This window comes from Pseudorca crassidens, chromosome 3, assembly GCF_039906515.1.
Source record: "Pseudorca crassidens isolate mPseCra1 chromosome 3, mPseCra1.hap1, whole genome shotgun sequence".
Taxonomy (NCBI): domain Eukaryota; kingdom Metazoa; phylum Chordata; class Mammalia; order Artiodactyla; family Delphinidae; genus Pseudorca; species Pseudorca crassidens.
In genome coordinates this window covers 117,022,092-117,043,577 of record NC_090298.1, presented here as the reverse complement: position 1 = coordinate 117,043,577, position 21,486 = coordinate 117,022,092, and the positions used below count along the sequence as shown (strand labels likewise).

General features: G+C 44.0%; 1 long non-coding RNA gene across 1 annotated transcript; it reads right to left on the bottom strand.

Moving 5' to 3' along the window:
- Positions 1–530: 530 nt before the first annotated feature.
- Positions 531–17,584, bottom strand: LOC137220817 (uncharacterized). The gene is made up of 3 exons (XR_010941805.1): positions 17,294–17,584; positions 7,581–7,697; positions 531–839 (listed from the first exon to the last, which is right to left on the bottom strand). It is a non-coding gene; the product is annotated as an uncharacterized lncRNA (long non-coding RNA).
- Between the last annotated feature and the right edge of the window lie 3,902 nt (positions 17,585–21,486).

Below are 21,486 nucleotides of genomic sequence, written 5' to 3'. Positions count from 1 at the left end.
CAACTCACCTTCCATATTTCCAGGAAAGTTGCATACACTGGGGTGCAAACTCCAGCACTCAGAGGTTGTCTTGCTGAGATCATGGCATAGAACTCACCATTGGTTTTACCTAAGTGTACTCTCCTCTCTGGAAGTATTACTTCTGAAGAAAGTGCTTCAGGGAGCACTTCATGCTTTAAATGTGTTTCTACAGCACCCTGAGTTCTCAAGAGGCATCACATAAAGCCGTGCAATTTTAATTGTGACTTTTTGAAGCACTGATTCCTGAAGTGGCCTGGCATTCGGATAATGATCTTAGAAACCCAGCACTGGAGGAAAACACATTTTTCTCCTAGGCTGTGACTCAACTGAGTATGAAGTTCCCATCAACTCTTAAGAATCTCCCTACCTTTTGATATTTTGAAAATAAGAAAAAAAAATCAGCCCATATAAATTTGAAATACTCACCCCATATGTCCATTTGCATTTATATTTATACAATGGACTAATGATGATTTAGCACATGACATATGAAGAATAAGAACTCAGGGAAACATTAAATCCACATATTCCGTCAGCACATTTACTAAGTGCCAACCGCCAACAATGTGCCAGGGACTGTACTAAGCTCTAGAGATGTAGGAATAAGCAAAACAGATTTTCAAAATCCTTGCTTATATCAAACTTACATTTCAGTAGGTGTGTCCATTTGTATACAGTGTTGGGTCTCACCTGCGTCATTGACAGGAATTAGTCATAATCACCAATAAACATACAGGGCAAATTCTCAGTGAGTGCTTCCTCTAAGGCGAGGCTTCTGGCCAGTGCTCTGCATGCATTATCTCATTATTCTCTTCTTCCTAGGGATTAAAAACAGGCTTCAGAGAGATGTAGACACCTGTTCAAGGGGCCCTAGGAGGTAAGGGGTGGGTCAAGACTGAAACTCGTTTCTCCATATCTGCCTTTCAACTTGTACCTTTTCTTAGGGTGTGGAAGGGGGATGATGGGGAGTGGTGGGGTTACGGCAAACTGGAGAGCAAACTCTGTGCAAAGGGAGCCACTATCTGGCCACTTGGCCCAGGCGAATGTGGCCCAGTGCGGCCAAGTTTTCTGATTTTTTCAAGAGAAGCCGGCAAACAGGATTTTGATGTGAAAACCAATTTTAAAAACACTGTGAAAGCCAATCAAAATCTGTCTGAGCATCATTCAGGCCACAGGTCTGCCCCTCCATGAAACAGCACCCCCCAAAACTAAATGTGGGTAGAAAAACGCAAATACAGCTCTGGTTCTTGCACGAAGTAGTTGTCAGGTTGATTTGATAAGGCTAAGGGAAACAGGTGCCCCTGTTTACCAATAAGGCAAAGTCCTTAATGAAAGGTAACTGAGGGAGCAGCTGGAGCATTTCAACCCCCTACCTTGGAGGAGGTTGCATTGAGCTATCTTAGGCTGGGTTGATAGGCCATGCTTATCGGAAAGGGAAAATTTAACTTCAGGGCAGGCTTCGTGTTGCATCTGAGGTCCTAATAATGATCACTATGCTGTCAGCACACAAGATGTAGTTCAAAATAATTCTCCTCCTAAAAGTCACATTCTGCTCGCCTCCTGGCCCTTCCTTGCCTCTCCCCCTCCGCCCCAGGCCTCCCACGCTCAGCAAGCCTTTCCTCTTACCCACTCCGTTTGCCAGGGGATGGCAGCCACAGGACAGGCGGTGGTCTCATCACTGGGGTGGTCTGAGACTGGAACAGAGTTGGTTGCCTATAGGTGGCAGTGCCTCTTCCTGTCCTGGCCTTTGGAGGGAGGGAGGGGGCACAGGAGAGCTTCCACGTTTAGAAAACATTTGCACCGGGCTTCCCTGGTGGCGCAGTGGTTGAGAGTCTGCCTGCCGATGCAGGGGACACGGGTTCGTTCCCCGGTTGGGAGGATCCCACATGCCGCGGGGCGGCTGGGCCCGTGAGCCATGGCCGCTGACCCTGCGCGTCCGGAGCCTGTGCTCCGCAACGGGAGAGGTCTCAGCAGTGAGAGACCCATGTACCACAAAAAAAACATTTGCACCATCAATAGACTGAAACTCTACAAGACAATAGTTTTACTTAAAATGTGTAAAGGAATTCCCATCTTCTGGATCTTAGCAAGATCAGAAAACCTCTGTTTACTACAGGAATTGTTTCAGAAAGGAAAGTGAAATCTGGCACATGAAAAATCCCCTTTCTACCCGCTCTCAAGATAGTAACTTTGCAGACATATGCCATGTGTATTCCATCACAGCAAAACAATGCTGTCGTGCACTGGGGACAGATTTGCTGCTGCTGCTGAGGCTGCTGCTGCCACCGCCGCCTCCACCACCTCCTTCTGTTGCTTGGATAAAGCTGAGGCATGTGGCACTGCTGTGAGATTCTTAGAAGATGGGCAATTGTTCCTGGCTGGGACCCTACAAGTCGGTTTGTACCACAAGGCTCTAAATCCTAGCTCCTCTGGGCCCTGGGAGCCTTTCCTTTGGAAAACACACATGGTAAGGACTTAGACACTTTCTGAAAGGGATAGGACAAGGAAAACGTGTACTCTCCCCCATCCCTTGCTTGGACAATCATTTAAGACAGTGGTCCCCAACCTTTTTGGCACCAGGGACTGGTTTCATGGAAGACAATTCTTCCACGGACCGGGGGTGGGGTGGGGTGGGGGGGATGGCTTTGGGATGATTCAAGCACATTATATTTATTGTGCACTTTATTTCTATTATTATTACATTGTAATATATAATGAAATAATTATACAACTCACCATAATGCTGACAGGAGGCGGAGCTCAGGCAGTAATGTGAGCCATGGGAAGCAGCTGTAAATACAGATGAAGCTTCGCTTGTCGTCTACCACTCACCTCCTGCTGTGTGGCCCAGTTCCTAACAGGCCACGGACTGAAACCGGTCCATGGCCCTGGGTTTGGGGACCCCTGACTTAAGAGGTGAAGTGACTTCTCCCACTCAGGGAGGCAGGGTAATGCTATGATTAGGAGTGTCCAGAGACCTGCATTCCAGCCCCAGTTCCCCTACATACTCATCTTGGAGCCCAGAACATTTTACTAAATGTTTTTGGGCCTCAGTTTTCTCATCTGTTAAGTGGAAATAATAATAGGCCCAGGCACATAGAGATGTCGCAAGGGTAAACTGATGCGCACAAAAGCTGCTCTCTTTGCACAGAGCACATCTCCAGGTCACCGAAGCCTCCATGTATCCTCACCATGGCTACCCTCCATCCACACCCTCGGAGAGGGAACAAGTTAAAAGGTATCTGCTTCATCTTGGCCCTACCACTAATTTCTGTGGCTCCTTGGTCAGGTGATCAGGAGTTACACATGATGACCAGGGCCACTCTAGTGCAATTCTTTTTTTCTTTTAAATTTTATTGAAGTATAGTTGATTTCTAATATTGTGTTTAATTTCTGCTCTACAGCAAAGTGACTCAGTTATACATATATATATTCTTTTTCATATTCTTTTCCATTATGGCTTATCATAGGATATTGAATACAGTCCCCTGTGCTATACAGTAGAACCTTGTTGTTTCTCTCTAGTGCAACTCTTTAGCTGCAGCAGGGGAGACCTTTGCACCCACTACCCCTAGAGCCTTATTTTGGACACCACCTTTGCCTGAATTTCTGGCTGCTTTGGCCACAGTCCAGATGAGAGTGTGCCTGTCGTCCACCTCCTGCTCCAGGCCCCTCCCTGGTGAGGTCACATTGACAGCTCTGTAGGTGTGGAGTCCACCTGCCTCAGAGTGGGAGGGGCACTGTGTACACATGCAGTTTCCTGGGCTCCATCCTAGACCCACTGCTTCCAAATCACTGGAGCAAGGGCCTAGGAATCTTCAAGTAACAAGCCCTCTGAGGGAGCAGAGCCCATAAAAGTTAGCATTTATGGCCCTCTGGTACCTCAAACTCTGTAGATGTTTTCCTCAACCTGTCTCTCCTCGTGTGTCTGGCTTAACTGGACCACCGTCCGGCAGGGAAGCCAGGCCTTCAAGCCAGAGACCTGAACTTCCCTGAGTTCAGGATAGCCCTGATTACCTTGTAGCAGAGTTTGGCCCTTCTCCTTGCCCCACCGGTCCTTGTTCAGGCCTTCCCCGTGATTTCACACCAGAACCAGCAGTCTTGCTCTCCATGTGCCCAATCTGGAGGTCTTGATCTGAAATATAAACTTGGCCCTAATACTCTCTTACTTAAAATTCTCTAGGGGTTTCCCATCCCCTGCAGGATCAAGTCTGATGAGGCGTTTATTTATGTATTTTGGCCGCACCTCACGGCATGTGGGACAGTTCCCTGACCAGGGATCGAACTCTTGCCCCCTGCAGTGGAAATTCAGAGTCTTAACCAATGGACCGGCAGGAAAGTCCTTGATGAGGCATTTAAAAGCCTTTCCCTTCAACCTCAGATCTCCTGCCACTCCCCTAGAGGCAAAACTCCAACTAGACCTATGTTATGCTCAGGTCTTTGAATGTTCCATGGAGCTGCTCACCTCTGGGCTACTCTAGACACAGCACCCTCCACTGGAATACCCTTTCTCCTCTTCTACTCTTCCTTCAAGTCTTGGCTGAAATGTCACCTCCTCTGGGAAGCCTTCCCAGATGTTCCCAGGTAGCGCTGACTACTCCCTCCTCTTTCCCTGTACACGTCCTCAAAATATCACCCATGACCCTGTATTTGCCTTTATTTGCTTATGTGTTTCTGCTCCACTAGACCCATGAGGGATTTGCATTTTATTCATTTCAAATTCCACACCTTTATTGGGGCTGATAAGGTCGTACGTGATCTCGCTTCCACCCAACTCTCCACCCTGTCTCGTACCCCTCTCTGCCCTACCCACTTCACTTAGTCACACTGGCCTTCAGACTGGTCCCAAGATTACCAAACTCCTTCCTGTTCTGGGTCTTTGTTCCCGCATTGACCTTTTTCTGGAATGGCCTCCCCTAGATCTTTCCATGGCTGTCTCCCTCTTGACATTCAAATCTCTGTTCAAATGTCACCTCCTCAAGAATCACTTGGCCAACCAATCAAAAGTAATCTTCCTTCCCCCATTCTCTCTTACATACCATATTTTCTTCCCTTCATAGCATTTATAGTTAATTCACTTTAAAAATCAGCCTTATTGAGGTATAATTTGCATACAATAGAACGCACATGTTTAAGGTGTACAGTTATGTGAGTTTTGACAAATACCCAAGTATCCACCACTCTACGAAAGATGTAGAATATTTCCATAATCTGTACAATTTTCCTGAGTCCTCTTTCCAGTCAATATCCTCCCTCCCCATGGTCAGCCCCAGTCAATCTCAGCTCTGCTTTCTGTTCCCATAGCTTCATTTTGCTTGTTCTAGAACTTCATTTAAATGTAATCATCCAGGAATTTCCCTGGTGGTCTAGTGGTTAGAATCTGGCGCTTTCACTGCTGTGGCCTGGGTTCAATCTCTGGCCAGGGAACTGAGATCCCACAAGCCACGCAGTGCAGCCAAAAACAAAACAAAAAAACCCAGTGTAAATATAATCATCCAGTATGTACTCTCCTGTCTGGCCTCTTTCACTCAGCATAATGTTCTGGAGGTCCATTCATGTTGTAGCATTTATCAGCATTTGTTTCTTTTTATTACTGAGTAGTCAGCTATTGTATGAATATACCACAATTTATCTATTTGCTTGTTGATGGACACCTGGGCCATTTCCAGTTTTGGGCTATTATGAATAATGCTGCTTTGACTTACAGACATAGAAAACAAACTTATGGGCTTCCCTGGTGGTGCAGTGGTTAAGAATCCGCCTGCCAATGCAGGGGACAAGGGTTCAAGCCCTGGTCTGGGAAGTTCCCACATGCTGCGGAGCAACAAAGCCCGTGCACCACAGCTACTGAGCCTGCGCTCTAGAGCCCAACTACTGAAGCCCACGTGCCTAGAGCCCGTGCTCAGCCAACGCACTGAGAAGCCCACGCACTGCAACGAAGAGTAGACCCTGCTTGCCGCAGCTAGAGAAAGTGCGCACGCAACAAGGAAGACCCAACGCAGCCAAAAATAAAAAAGAAAATAAATTAATAAATTAAAAAAAAAAAGAAAACAAACTTATGGTACCAAAGGGGAAAAGGGTGGCAGAGGAATAAATAAGGAGTTTGGGATTAGCAGATACAAACTACTATATATAAAAGAGATAAACAACAAGGTCCTACTGTATAGCACAGAGAACTATATTCAATACCTTGTAATAAACTATAATGGAAAAGAATCTGAAAAAGAATATCTCTATCTATCTATGAATCACTTTGCTATATACCAGAAACTAAGATGACACTGTAAATCAATTATACTTCAATTTTAAAAAATCTAAAATAAAATAAATAAATAAACCTGCTATGACAATTCATGACAAGCCTTTGTGTGGACATACATTTTCTTTTTTCTTTTCTTTTGTGTGTGTGTGTGTGTGCATGTGTGTTGCTAGTAATTACCTTATTCGCTTAATAAATATTTATTATGTACCAGGCCCCTGGGAACAGGAGTAGGGCCGTGGGGAGAGGGGGACTGGAAAGAAGGAAAGCAGGACAATGGTGTGTTGCAGAGTTGGTCACCACTGTGGGCAAGTGGGGCTCAATCCGGTGGGGAGGATCTGCTGAGGAGCAACACGGAGGGCACCTCAGAACTGTCCACCGAGCATCAGAGAAGCAAGGATATATCTGTGGGTCCAGGGTTGCCCCAGTAGGGTTAAGTTCCTCACACTTCCAAGCCACAGTGCTCGAGTCCAGACACAAGCCTGGGCAGAAGGCAAGACCTGTGGGGAGCAGCTAACCCAGGGGGCTTTTACCTGCCCCAAAACTGGTTGCCACGGCGACGGCTGAGTAAAAGGTGGGCCAGGATGGGAGGAGGGTCACAAGAGGTCTCCGATACACATTCATTAAACAAATATTTATTGAGTGTCTCCTATGTGCCAAGCACTGGGTTAAGCACTGGAAACAGTCATCAAAAAGCCAATCCCTGTCCTTATGGGGGAGATAAACAGTAAACAGTTCAGTAATTGATACAGTATTGTATCAAGCAGAGATGAGTGCCTTGAAGAAAAATAAAACAGGGTAGGAGAACTGTGAGCTGAGTGGAGGGATGGGGCTCATTTGGACCATCAGGGTAGGCCTCTGAGAAGCTGATATTAGACAGAGAGTAAATGGAGCGAGAAACTGAGTCACCTGGATACTGAGGGTAAGAACATTCCAGTGGAACAAGCTTAGGGTGTCAGAGAAACAACAGGGAGGTTGCTGCGGCTGGAGCCGAGTGAGACCCAGAGGTCAGGAGAGAGGGTCTGGCAGGCCTCAGAAATGAGCTTGAATTTTATTCTGAGTGTGATGTGAAGCATATTTTAAGAAGGGTTGTGACACGGTCTTACTTATGGTTTAAGAGTTATGTGGGGTAGTATTACACATGTATTAGAATGGCTGACATTTTTATAAAAAAGTGATAATACCCAGTGCTGGCAGGAATGCAGAGCAACCGTAACTCTCATACAATGCTGGTGGGAATGCAAAATGGTAGAGCCAGCTGGCAAAACAGTTTAGCCATTTCACATAAGTTTACACTTACCATGTGGGCTTCCCTGGTGGCGCAGTGGTTGAGAGTCCGCCTGCCAATGCAGGGGACACGGGTTCGTGTCCCGGTCTGGGAAGATCCCATGTGCCGCGGAGTCTGCGTGTCTGGAGCCTGTGCTCCGCAACGGGAGAGGCCACAACAGTGAGAGGCCCGCGTACCGCAAAAAAAAAAAAAGAAAAAGACAAAATTTACATTTAACCATGCAACCCAACAATACCACTCTTAGGTATTTACCCAAGTGAAGTGAAGCTTATGTTCTCACACAAACCTGTTGCACAGATGTTCACAGTAACTTGATTCATAATCACCAAACACTGGAAACAAATTCAAATATCCTTCAACTGGTGGATGGCTAAACAGTGGCACATCCATGTAAGAATACTACTTAACAATAGAAAAGGACCAACTACCAATCATACATGCAACAACCTGGAGGAAGCTCAAGAACCTTACGCTTATTAGTGAAAAAATTCAATCTCAAAAGGTTGCATACTGTATGATTTCATTTATACAACATTCTCAAAATGACAAAACTATGGAGATGGAGAACAGATTAGTAGTTTCCAGGGGTCAGGGAGGAGGACCAGAGAGGCATGAAGTGGGAGTGGGTTTCACTACAAAGAGGTAGCACTAGAGAGTTCCTCCTAGTGATGTGAACAGTTGTGATGTAACAGTTATCAATCTTTTTTTAAAATTTAATTTATTTATTTTTATACAGCAGGTTCTTATTAGTTATCTATTTTATACATATTAGTGTATACATGTCAATCCTAATCTCTCAATTCGTCCGACCACCACCACCACCCCAACCCTGCTTTCCTCCCTTGGTGTCCATATGTTTGTTCTCTACATCTCTGTCTCTATTTCTGCCCTGCAAACTGGTTCATCCGTACCGTTTTTCTAGATCCAACATATATGCATTAATATATATTTGTTTTCCTCTTTCTGACTTACTTCACTCTGTATGACAGTCTCTAGGTCCATCCACGTCTCTACAAATGACCCAATTTCATTCCTTTTTATGGCTGAGTAATATTCCATTGTATATATGTACCACATCTTCATTATCCATTCATCTGTCAATGGGCATTTAGGTTGCTTCCATGTCCTGGCTATTGTAAATAGTGCTGCAATGAACAGTGTGGTGTATGTTTCCTTTTGAATTATGGTTTTCTCTGGGTATATGCCCAGTAGTGGGATTGCTGGGTCATATGGTAATTCTATTTTTAGTTTTTTAAGGAACCTCCATGCTGTTCTCCATAGTAGCTGTATCAATTTACTTTCCCACCAACAGTGCAAGAGGGTTCCCTTTTCTCCACACCCTCTCCAGCATTTGTTGTTTGTAGATTTTCTGATGATGCCCATTCTAACCAGTGTAAGGTGATACCCCATTGTAGTTTTGATTTGTATTTCTCTAATAATTAGTGATGTTGAGCAGCTTTTCATGTTCCTCTTGGCCATCTATATGTCTTCTTTGGAGAAATGTTTATTTAGGCCTTCTGCCCATTTTTTGATTGCGTTTTCTTTTGGGGTTTTTTTGTGGTACGCAGGCCTCTCACTGCCGTGGCCTCTCCCATTGCAGAGCACAGGCTCCGGACGCACAGGCTCGGCGGCCACGGCTCATGGGCCCAGCCGCTCCGCGGCATGCAGGATCCTCCTGGACCAGGGCACGAACCCGCGTCCCCTGCGTCGGCAGGCGGACTCTCAACCACTGAGCCACCAGGGAAGCCTGGGTTGTTTGTTTTTTTTAATATTGAGCTGCATGAGCTGTTTATATATTTTGGAGATTAATCCTTTGTCTGTTGATTCATTTGCAAATATTTTCTCCCATTCTGAGGGTTGTCTTTTTGTCTTGTTTATAGTTTCCTTTGCTGTGTGAAAGCTTTTAAGTTTCATTGGGTCCCATTTGTTTATTTTTGTTTTTATTTCCATTACTCTAAGAGGTGGGTCAAAAAAGATCTTGCTGTGATTTATGTCAAAGAGTGTTCTTCCTATGTTTTCCTCTAAGAGTTTTATAGTGTCTGGTCTTAAATTTAGGTCTTTAATCCATTTTGAATTTATTTTTGTGTATGGTGTTAGGGAGTGTTCTAATTTCATTCTTTTACATGTAGCTGTCCAGTTTTCCCAGGACCATTTATTGAAGAGACTGTCTTTTCTTCACTGTATATCCTTGCCTGCTTTGTCATAGATTAGTTGACCATAGGTGTGTGGGTTTATCTCTGGGCTTTCTATCCTTTTCCATTGACCTATATTTCTGTTTTTGTGCCAGTACCATATTGTCTTGATTACTGTAGCTTTGTAGTGTAGTCTGAATGCAGGGAGTCTGATTCCTCCAGCTCTGTTTTATTCCTCAAGACTGCTTTGGCTCTTTGGGGTCTTTTGTGTCTCCATACAAATTTTAAAGATTTTTTGTTCTAGTTCCATAAAAAATGCCACTGGTAATTTGATAAGGATTGCATTGAATCTGTAGATTGCTTTGGGTAGTATAGTCATTTTCACAATATTGATTCTTCCAATTCAAGAACATGGTATATCTCTCCGTCTGTTTGTGTCATCTTTGATTTCTTCGTCAGTGTCTTATAGTTTTCTGCATATAGGAATTTTGTCTCCTTAGGTAGGTTTATTCCTAGGTGTTTTATTCTTTTTGTTGCAATGGTGAATGGGATTGTTTCCTTAATTTCTGTTTCTAATCTTTCGTCGTTAGTGTATAGGAATGCAAGAGATTTCTGTGCATTAATTTTGTATCCTGCAACTTTACCAAATTCATTGATTAGCTCTAGTAGTTTTCTGGTGGCATCTTTAGGATTCTCTATGTATAGTGTCATGTCATCTGCAAACAGTGACAGTTTTACTTCTTTTTTCCAATTTGTATTCCTTTTATTTCTTTTTCTTCTCTGATTGCTGTAGCTAGGACTTCCAAAACTATGTTGATAATAGTGGCGAGAGTAGACATCCTTGTCTTGTTCCTGATCTTAGAGGAAATGCTTTCAGTTTTTCACCATTGAGAATGATGTTTGCTGTGGGTTTGTTGTATATGGCCTTTATTATGTTGAGGTAGGTTCCCTCTATGCCCACTTTCTGGAGAGTTTTTATCATAAATGGGTGTTGAATTTTGTCGAAAGCTTTTTCTGCATCTATTGAGATGATCATATGGTTTTTATTCTTCAGTTTGTTAATATGGTGTATCACATTGATTGATTTGCATATATTGAAGAATCCTTGCATCCCTGGGATAAATCCCACTTGATCATGGTGTATGATCCTTTTAATGTGTTGTTGGATTCTGTTTGCTAATATTTTGTTGAGGATTTTTTTTTTTTCTGTGGTATGTGGGCCTCTCACTGTTGTGGCCTCTCTCGTTGTGGAGCACAGACTCTGGACGCGCAGGTTCAGCGGCCATGGCTCACGGGCCTAGCCGCTCCGTGGCACGTGGGATCTTCCCAGACCGGGGCACGAACCCATGTCCCCTGCATCGGCAGGCAGACTCTCAACCACTGCACCACCAGGGAAGGCCCTTGTTGAGGATTTTTGCATCTATATTCATCAGTGATATTGGTCTGTAATTTTCTTTTTTTGTACTATCTTTGTCTGGTTTTGGTGTCAGGGTGATGGTGGCCTCATAGAATGAGTTTGGGAGTGTTCCTGCCTCTGCAACTTTTTGGAAGAGTTTGAGAAGGATAGGTGTTAGCTCTTCTCTAAATGTTTGATAGAATTCACCTGTGAAGCAATCTGGTCCTGGACTTTTGTTTGTTGGAAGATTTTTAATCACAGTTTCAATTTCATTACTTGTGATTGGTCTGTTTATATTTTCTATTTCTCCCTGGTTCAGTCTTGGAAGCTTATACCTTTCTAAGAATTTGTCCATTTCTACCAGGTTGTCCATTTTATTGGCATAGACTTGCTTGTAGTAGTCTCTTAGGTTGCTTTATATTTCTGCCATATCCATTGTAACTTGTCCTTTTTCATTTCTAATTTTATTGATTTGAGTCCTCTCCCTCTTTTTATTGATGAACCTGGCTAAAGGTTTATCAATTTTGTTTATCTTCTCAAAGAACCAGCTTTTAGTTTTATGGATCTTTGCTATTGTTTTGTGTCTATTTCATTTATTTCTGCTCTGATCTTTATGATTTCTTTCCTTCTACTAACTTTGGGTTTCGTTTGTTCTTCTTTCTCTAGTTCCTTTAGGTATAAGGTTAGATTGTTTATTTGAGATTTTTCTTGTTTCTTGAGGTAGGCTTGTATTGTTATAAACTTCCCTCTTAGAACTGCTTTTGCTGCACCCCATAGGTTTTGGATCATCGTGTTTTCGTTGTAATTTGTCTCTAGGTACTTTTTGATTTCCTCTTTGATTTCTTCAGTGATCTCTTGGTTATTTAGTAACGTATTACTTAGCCTCCATGTGTTTGTGTATTTTACGTTTTTTCCCTTTAATTGATTTCTAATCTCATAGTGTTGTGGTTGGAAAAGATGCTTGATATGATTTCAATTTTCTTAAATTTACCAAGGCTTGATTTGTGACCCAAGATGTGATCTATCCTGGAGAATGTTCTGTGTGTACTTGAGAAGAAAGTGTATTCTGCTGTTTTCAGATGGAATGTCCTATAAATATCAATTAAATCCATCTGGTCTATTGTGCCATTTAAAGCTTGTGTTTCCTTATTAATTTTCTGTCTGGATGATCTGTCCATTGCTGTAAGTGAGGTGTTAAAGTCCCCCACTATTATTGTGTTACTGTCGATTTCCTCTTTATAGCTGTTAGCATTTGCCTTATGTATTGAGGTGCTCCTATGTTGGGTGCATATATATTTATAATTGTTACATCTTCTTCTTGGATTGATCCCTTGATCATTATGTAGTGTCCTTCCTTGTCTCTTGTAACATTCTTTATTTTAAAGCCTATTTTATCTGATATGAGTATTGCTACTCCAGCTTTCTTTTGATTTCCATTTGCATGGAATACAAATGGAATGCAGGGAATTTTTGCAGGGAATTTTTCAGGGAAAAATTGGGAAAAAAATTTTCAGGGAAAAATTGCAGGGAATTTTTCCATCCCCTCACTTTCAGTCTGTATGTGTCCCTAGGTCTGAAGTGGGTCTCTTGTAGACAGCATATATATGGGTCTTGTTTTTTGTATCCATTCAGCGAGACTGTGTCTTTTGGTTGGAGCATCTAATCCATTCACATTTAAGGTAATTATCTATATGTATGTTCCTATTACCATTTCCTTAATTGTTTTGGGTTTGTTTTTGTAGGTCCTTTTCTTCTCTTGTGTTTCCCACTTAGAAAAGTTCCTTTAGCTTTTGTTGTAGAGCTGGTTTGGTGGTGCTGAATTCTCTTAGCTTTTTCTTGTCTGTAAAGCTTTTGATTTCTCCATCAAATCTGAATGAGATCCTTGTCGGGTAGAGTAATCTTGGTTGTAGGCTCTTCCCTTTCATCACTTTAAATATATCATGCCACTCCCTTCTGGCTTGTAGAGTTTCTGCTGAGAAATCAGTTGTTAACCTTATGGTAGTTCCCTTGTATGTTATTTGTTGTTTCGTTTTGTTGCTTTTAATACTTTTTCTGTCTTTCATTTTTGTCAATTTGATTACTATGTGTCTCACTCAGCGTGTTTCTCCTTGGGTTTATCCTGCCTGGGACTCTCTGTGCTTCCTGGACTTGGGTGGCTATTTCTTTCCCCATGTTAGCAAGTTTTTGACCATAATCTCTTCAAATATTTTCTTGGGTCCTTTCTCTCTCTCTTCTCCTTCTGGGACCCCTATAATGTGAATGTTGGTGTGTTTAATGTTGTCCCAGAGGTCTCTTAGGCTGTCTTCACTTCTTTTCATTCTTTTTTCTTTATTCTGTTCCATGGCAGTGAATTCCACCATTCTGTCTTCCAGGTCACTTATCTGTTCTTCTGCCTCAGTTATTCTGCTATTGCTTCCTTCTAGTGTATTTTTTATTTCAGTTATTGTATTGTTCATCTCTGTTTGTTTGTTCTTTAATTCTTGTAGGTGTTTGTTCTTTAATTCTTCTAGGTCTTTGTTCAACATTTCTCTTTTTTAAAAAATAAATTTATTTATTTATTTTTGGTTGCATTGGGTCTTTGTTGCTACACACGGGCTTTTCTCTAGCTGTGGCAAGCTGTGGCAAGCAGGGGCTACTCTTGTGGTGCACAGGCTTCTTATTGCAGTGGCTTCTCTTGTTGCGGAGCATGGGCTCTAGGCGCACGGGCTTCAGTAGTTGTGGCACGTGGGCTCAGTAGTTGTGGCTTACGGGCTGTAGGGTGCAGGCTTAGTAGTTGTGGCGCATGGGCTTAGTTGTCCGTGGCATGTGGGATCTTCCTGTGCCAGGGCTCAAACCCATGTCTCCTGCATTGGCAGGCAGATTCTTAACCACTGTGCCACCAGGGAAGCCCTGTTAAACATTTCTTGCATCTTCTCGATCTTTGCCTCCATTCTTTTTCTGAGGTCCTGGATCTTCACTATCATTATTCTGAATTCTTTTTCTGGGATGTTGTCTATCTCCACTTCATTTAGTTGTTTTTCTGGGGTTTTATCTTGTTCCTTCATCTGGTACATTGTCCTCTGCCTTTTCATTTTGTCTATCTTTCTGTGAATGTGGTTTTCGTTCCACAGGCTGCAGGACTGTAGTTCTTCTTGCTTCTGCTCAACAGTAACAATCTTGACCGTGGTGGTAGTTACAAGAATCTCTACTTGGGATTTAAGTGCATAGAACTAAACATACACCCCCACACACACACGAATGAATGCAGGTTAAAAATTGGTAGGGCTTCCCTGGTGGTGCAGTGGTTGAGAGTCTGCCTGCTGATGCAGGGGACACGGGTTCGTGCCCCGGTCCGGGAAGATCCCACATGCCGCAGAGTGGCTAGGCCCGTAAGTCATGGCCGCTGAGCCTGAGCATCCAGAGCCTGTGCTCCGCAACGGGAGAGGCCACAACAGTGAGAGGCCTGCGTACCACACACACACAAAAAAATTGGTGAAAACTGAATAAGTTCTGTTGTCTAGTTAACAGTAATGTACCACTGCAAGTGTCCTAGTTTCGATATTTTACTACAGCTCAATGTAAGATGTCATTTTTATGGGAAGATGGTTAAAGGGTACATGAGACTCTTTTATTTTTGCAACGTCCTATGAGTCTATAACTATTTCAAAACTAAAAGTTTAGAAATAAAACTCTAGTTGGGAATTCCCTGGAAGCCCAGTGATTAGACTTGGCACTCTCACTGCTGGGGCCTCAGGATTCCATCCCTGGTTGGGGAGCTAAGATCCTACAAGCTGCCGGGCTCGGCCAAAAACAAACAAACAAACAAACAAAAACCCTCTAGCAACTGGATAAAAACTATAAAAGTCTTTTTTGAAATTTGGGAAATTTGCAAATGGATGAATAGTAGATGACACTTGGGAATTTATTGTCACCTTTCTTAGGTGTGATAACGTATGGTCATCACTCATTCTTAGGTGATATGTGTTGAAGTTTTAGAGGTGAAGTGTCAGTGCCTACAACTTACTTTCCAATGGTTCAGCAAATATATGCCTGTTATAGATGTTATTTTAAAATATAGCAAAATGCAAACAATTATTGAATCTAGGTGGTAGATTTAAAGGTATTCACTCTATTATTATTATTATTATTTTGGCTGTGTGGCTTGTGGGATCTTAGTTCCCTGACCAGGGATTGAACCCAGGCCACAGTAGTGAAAGCACTGAGTCCTAACCACTGGACTGCCAGGGAATTCCCACACTATTATTCTTTTAAATTTATATTGGAAACATTTTAGAATGAAAAGTTAAAGAGAAAAGGGACAAACTGCTGATATGTACAACAATGTGGGTGAATCTCAAAAGCATTAAGGTAAAAGAAAGAAGCAGACTCAAGGCTACATACTGTAAGAATCCATTTTGGAAAAGGCAAAACTATAAGGACAAAATCAGATCAGTGGTTTCCAGTGGCTGGGGTTGGGGGAGAGGTCTTATTTATCACTAAAGAGCAAGAGGAAAATTTGGCAGGGGGACACATTCTATATTTTGATTGTGATGGTGGTTACATGTCTGTGTTTGTTGAAACTCACAGAACTGTACACTCAAAAAGATAAATTTTAATGTGCATCTAACACCCCCCAAAAAAGCAGAGGAAAGTAACATGTATAGAAGAACCATTAAAACACAAGCTACTAAAGACCTAAATATAAGACCAGACACCTTAAAACTCCTAGAAGAGAACATAGGCAAAACATTCTCTGACATAAATCGTACCAGTGTTTTCTTAGGCCAGTCTCCCAAGGCAATAGAAATAAAAGCAAAAATAAACAAACGGGACCTAATCAAACTTATAAGCTTTTGCACAGCAAAGGAAACCATAAGAAAAAAATGAAAAGACAACCTACAGACTGGGGGAAAATATTTGCAAATGTTGCGCTCAACAAGGGCTTAATTTCCAAAATATACAAACAGCTCATACAACTCAACAACAAGAGGACACAAACAACCCAATCAAAAAATGGGCAGAGGACCTAAATAAACATTTCTCCAAAGAAGACATACAGATGGCCAATAAGCACATGAAAAGATGCTCAACATCACTAATTATTTGAGAAATATAAATCAAAACTACAATGAGGAACTACCTCACACCAGCGAGAATGGCCATCATTAAAGAGTCTACAAATAACAAATGCTGGAGAGGGTGTGGAGCAAAGGGAACCCTGTTACACTGTTGGTGGGAATGTAAATTGGTGCAGCCACTATGGAAAACAGTATGGAGGTTCCTCAAAAAAACTAAAAGTAGAGATGCCATATGATCCAGCAATCCCACTCCTGGGCATTTATCCAGACAAAACTCTAATTCAAAATGACACATGCATCCCTATATTCAAAGCAGCACTCTTTACAATAGCCAATACATGGAAACAACCTAAATGTCCATCGACAGATGAATGGATAATGAAGATGTGGTACATATATACAATGGAGTACTACTCAGCTATCAAAAAGAATGAAATAATGCCATTTGCAGCAACATGGATGGACCCAGAGATTATCATACTAAGCAAAGTAAGTCAGAAAGAGAAAGACAAATACCATATGATACCACTTATATGTGGAATCTAAAATATGACACAAATCAATATATCTATGAAACAAAAACAGACTCACAGATATAGAGAACAGATTTGTGGTTGCCAAGGGGGAGGCAGGGTAGGGGAGGGAAGGATGGGGAGTTTGGGATTAGCAGAGGCAAACTATTATATATAGGATGGATAAACAACAAGGTCCTACTATATAGCACAGGGAACTATATTCAATATCCTGTGACAAACCATAATGGAAAAGAACATGAAAAAGAATATATATACGTATGTATGTATGTATAACTGAGTCACTTTGCTGTACAGAAGAAATTAACATGACATTGTAAATCAACTATACTTCAATAAAGTTTTTAAAAATTACAATAAAACACAAGCTATAGGGGGACAAAGATCTTATCTAAGACTTGTTTGTTGTCCTTATAACACACTTGGCATCTAATAAGCACTGAATATTAGCTTGTATGTGCAGTAAGTTCCCCCCACCAAGCCTGCCAAAAAAACCCCTGTATTCCAGGGACCCTCAGCTGTGCAGGGTTCTGTAGTACAGGCTGGGCATGAAGCAGCTGCTCCATGACTGTTTGTGGAATGGGTGATTCGGCCTTGTCTTACTCACATGGATTTGACGTATTTCCTGCTACATCCTCTGGAACAGTGAGGTCCTTCGGTGTCCTGTATCCTGATGCTCTCTGTGGCTATGTTAGGGACCAGCAACAGCTCCAGGAAGTGGCACCTGGCTGCTTCAACAGAGGCCCAGGAAAAGGCATTTGCCTTTCTCCTGAGACTTGTAAATCCAAACCAAACTTCCTTCTCCAGGCAGCAAAAACTAGTTCATATTAAAAAGAAAAAAAGAAGTTAGAAGTTCTCTTTGCAAACATAAAATGCTAAACAAACATGACACTTAGTTTTCCAACATAACTACTATTTGGCTTTCTCAGTACCAAGTCCCTTCACAGGTTCCCTGTTATCCTCATAGCACTTGAATGTGGTGGCTATTGTTAGTAGCCCCATTGCACAGGTGAGATAACTGAGGCTCAGACAGGTGAAATGACTTGCCCTTGGCCACACCCTGGGTTGCTCTAACAGCCGACCCTACTGCTTACTTACCTGCTTTACTATGTGCTCTTTCACAAAGCGTGCCGCCCCCCACCCTGCCCCCTTTCAGCCATTAGCCCTACCCCTACCCAGCAGACAGCCTTTATGTACAAACACTGTGGGTCCAACAGCATCGTATGGGCCATGAAACTCTTCTTCTGACACAGAATGGAATGTTCTCTCTGCGGTGGGGTGAGCAGTCACATCTAGGTCAAATATGGAAGGAAAGGGGCGGGTGGGGTGAAGGAAGGGAAGGGGAGGAGAGAACATGCAGAAAACACCAGATGCTCTTTCTAGTTTTTAAAAAACACACGCATTAGGGAACACAGATTTTTATCACAGGCTGTTAGGAGGGAGAAGGGGGAGGGGGAAAAGCAGGCTGTGGAGGAAGACAGGGCTTCTATCCAGACCTTAGAATTGGGTCTGGGTCCCAATGATAATGATAATAATGATGGTGAATGATGACAAGAATAGTCACAGTTGCTGTGTGCCAGGTGCCGAGCCAAGCGCTCCACATGAATTATCTCAGGTAACATTCTCAGTAACTTTTCAGAATTAACCACTATTATTTTCATTCCCATTTTTCAGATTAGGAAACTGAGGCCCGGAGAGTACATACAAGGAATCATATATTTTCATATGTACAGACTCATGTAAATTCATTGAATGAGGTCAGGAAGGATGCACATCAATCTAACAGTAGCCATTACCTGAAGGGGTGTGTGTGTGTGTGTGTGTGTGTGTGACAAAGGTGGGGAGCTGTAACTTTTTGTTGTACTGTGTAATATTTTTTACAAAGGGAATGTGTATCCCAGTATGTGCTAAGAAAGAAAGAAGGAAGGAAGGAAGGGAAGAGAATGGAAAAAGAAAGAAAAAAAGAAAGAAAGAGAGGTAGGAAGAAAGAAAGAAAGAAAGAAAGAAAGAAAGAAAGAAAAGAAAAAAGAGTGGGTGGTTTTAAAGGCTGTGTCCAGGGATCCCCTAATTTGGAGCTGGGTCTCTCAGACTGCAGATCCCAGTTCCTAACCATAAGGTAGCACTGCTTTTCAAAGAAAGTCCCGAGTTCTTGCCCCAAACTCCTGACTGTGGGCAGCAAGGAGGAAATGACTTCTGAGAGGCGTCGGCCCGTTGCCCCACCCGCCTTCCATGGAATTCCTGGGGGGACAGGGACAGTCGCGTGTCTCAGCCCCCGGGGGAGCCCAGTGCTCGCCATCCAAGCCCGGGGCCCGCCCACTGTCACGGAACGGACTCCGAGCCAATCAGCCCCGGGTGATGCCACGCCGGGAGACGACAGTGGCAGGAAATCAAGGTCAAGGCTCCGGACACAATGGGGCCATTGTCGGTCTCCAGTCAGTTGACTTTCAAGCAGCAGTTCTCCATCCACCCTCGCTCCTTCTCCCCATCCCCGCCCCCTGCCAGGAAGTCATCCAAACCCACTGCCTCCTTTTCAGCCTCCGCCCGAAGGAAGCCGCTTTCCGTATCCTACCCTAGACCCGGGAGGCCGGGCGACCCCGTGCGTGGTCTGTTACATCCACCAGGTGGCGACAGAGCACCGCACTTCTGAGGGCGGGTGGGGAGGCAGGGGCCGGCGCCGATCTGGGCGACGGGGGACCCAGCACTTCTTGTTGTATCCAAAAAACCAAGTCAGATTATATTTTCCCTCACTTGTACTCTGAGATCACCGGGACCTGGAGTCTCAAGGCAAATGGCAAAACGGCCGTAGACAACAGCGCTTTTCCTTGATGGAGAGGAAAGCCGAATGGAAACCTCTTTACTCTGGAAATCATAGCATGTGGAACTTGACCACCTCTCTGGTCTGGGTTAATCAACTGGCTGATTGATTGGTTATGTTCGTATATAAAAGTCATCTCCACAAGGTCTTCCCGCCCGCTGCTCCTCGCCCCCACCCCCCCAGTCTAAGTTATGCCCCCGCTGTTGTTCTGCCTTAGAATCGGCTGTAGTTTTCCTTCTTGGCGTGTATCACAATTTGTAACTGGACACATATTTGTTTGATTCTTTTCCACTTGTATATATGCTCCATGAGAGCAGGCACCGGGTCCGCTTTTGTCACCAATGCATCCTTGGTGCCTAGTATAGGATCTGGCACACAGTAGGTGTTCAATAAATAATTGTCAACCTAATAAATGAATGACGGCCCTATTGAGTAATGGGAGTAGGAACAGGGCTTCAGGATCCTGACAGTTCAGCATGTGTGAATACAGGCAGTGCCTGGGCCCATTAACAGGCTGCACCTGCCCCAAACTATCAAATTAGAGAGTCTGCCCCTGACAGAGAAGAGCTTGGGGTTAAGACTTCTGATTCTGGGCTCTGGCCACCTGGCTCCACAATCTTCCCTCCACCCTGCACATGATGGGCAACTTCGCACATATCACTTAATATTTCTGAGTTTCAGTTTCCTCATCTGTTGACCCAGTGGAACCTCAGGCCCTTCCTGGATCAATTAAGTGGTCAGATGGGAGAAGATTCAAAACATATGCACCCCAGTACACAGGATCCTCCTGACATCTGCTGTCCTCACTTGTGTCACCCGGGGACATGCCCACACCATAGCAGATCCCCAGCCTCAGCCCTGGGGAAGGAAGAAGAGCCTTTCAGGGAGGTGACCAGGAGAAGTCTGTCACTGGCTCAAAAAGGCCTAGGAAGGGGATCCTGGGCAGTGTGCCAACCCCTGAGGTCAGCATTCCCCATTGCTACCAGGGACTCTTGCAGCCCCTCTGCAAAGTGGAATAGGAAGCAAGCCAGAGGATCTGAGGGCTCAAACACTCAAGCCAGCTGCACATCACACATCGAGGTAGCTGAGAGCACAGACCCTGGAGGCCTGTCCCAGCTCTGTGGCTTGTCAGCTTTGGCAAATTATTTCCCCTAAGCCTCAGTCTCCTTGCCTATAAAATAGAGGCGATGATAATAGCACTGAACTCCTAGGGCGGTTTTGAGGATTTAGTGAGATAATACATGAAACATCCTGGCACACAGTGGGTGCTGAATAAACATTAATGTTACTACTATTAAACATTCTTTCTTTAGCTCCTTTATCACAAGGTTCTGTCAGTTTGGAGTTAAGGGACCTGAGACCCAGAGAGATAAAGTAACTTGCTTAGGGTCCCAGGATTCAAACCCAGGTTCCTTTGATTCCAGAGCCTGGGCTCCTGGGAGGTGAAGGAGGTGGTCCCTGGTTCCCCAGGCATGGTGGGGTGAGAGCAGGCAGCAGTGGAGAGGTGGGGAGAGAACCTCCCAGGGCAGGTGGGTGCTGAGGGCACCTACAGAGCCTGGTGTGTCAGCCTGAGCCACAAATCTCCGCTCACCTGTGCCCCTAGGAGGTTATGGTCCCGGATCACCCACTCTGTCCTCTTGGGCTTGGGCCCCTCCTTCTCTCCTCTTCCCTCTCGAATGCAGTCATCTCGACTAACAAAAGTGACCATGGCTACTCTGACGTGTGAGTGATGCCTGCTGGCCAGGCCAAGCCAGTCAGTGTGCCAAGCTGAGCTCGGGCCCCTTCCCACGCGCCAGGGTGCACGGGCCCTTCCACCCCAGCAGTAGAACCATCCTGCTCCCTCCCCAGCTCTGCAAAGGTGGGCCAGGAGCTGGGGCAGAACTGAGCGTGAGGAAGAAGAGGTCAGAAGGGTTGCAGAGCGTAGAAGATGCTGCCCTGTGAGGCCTTGGGTTTGGGAGTGAGCAGGCGTGGCGGGGGAAGGGATG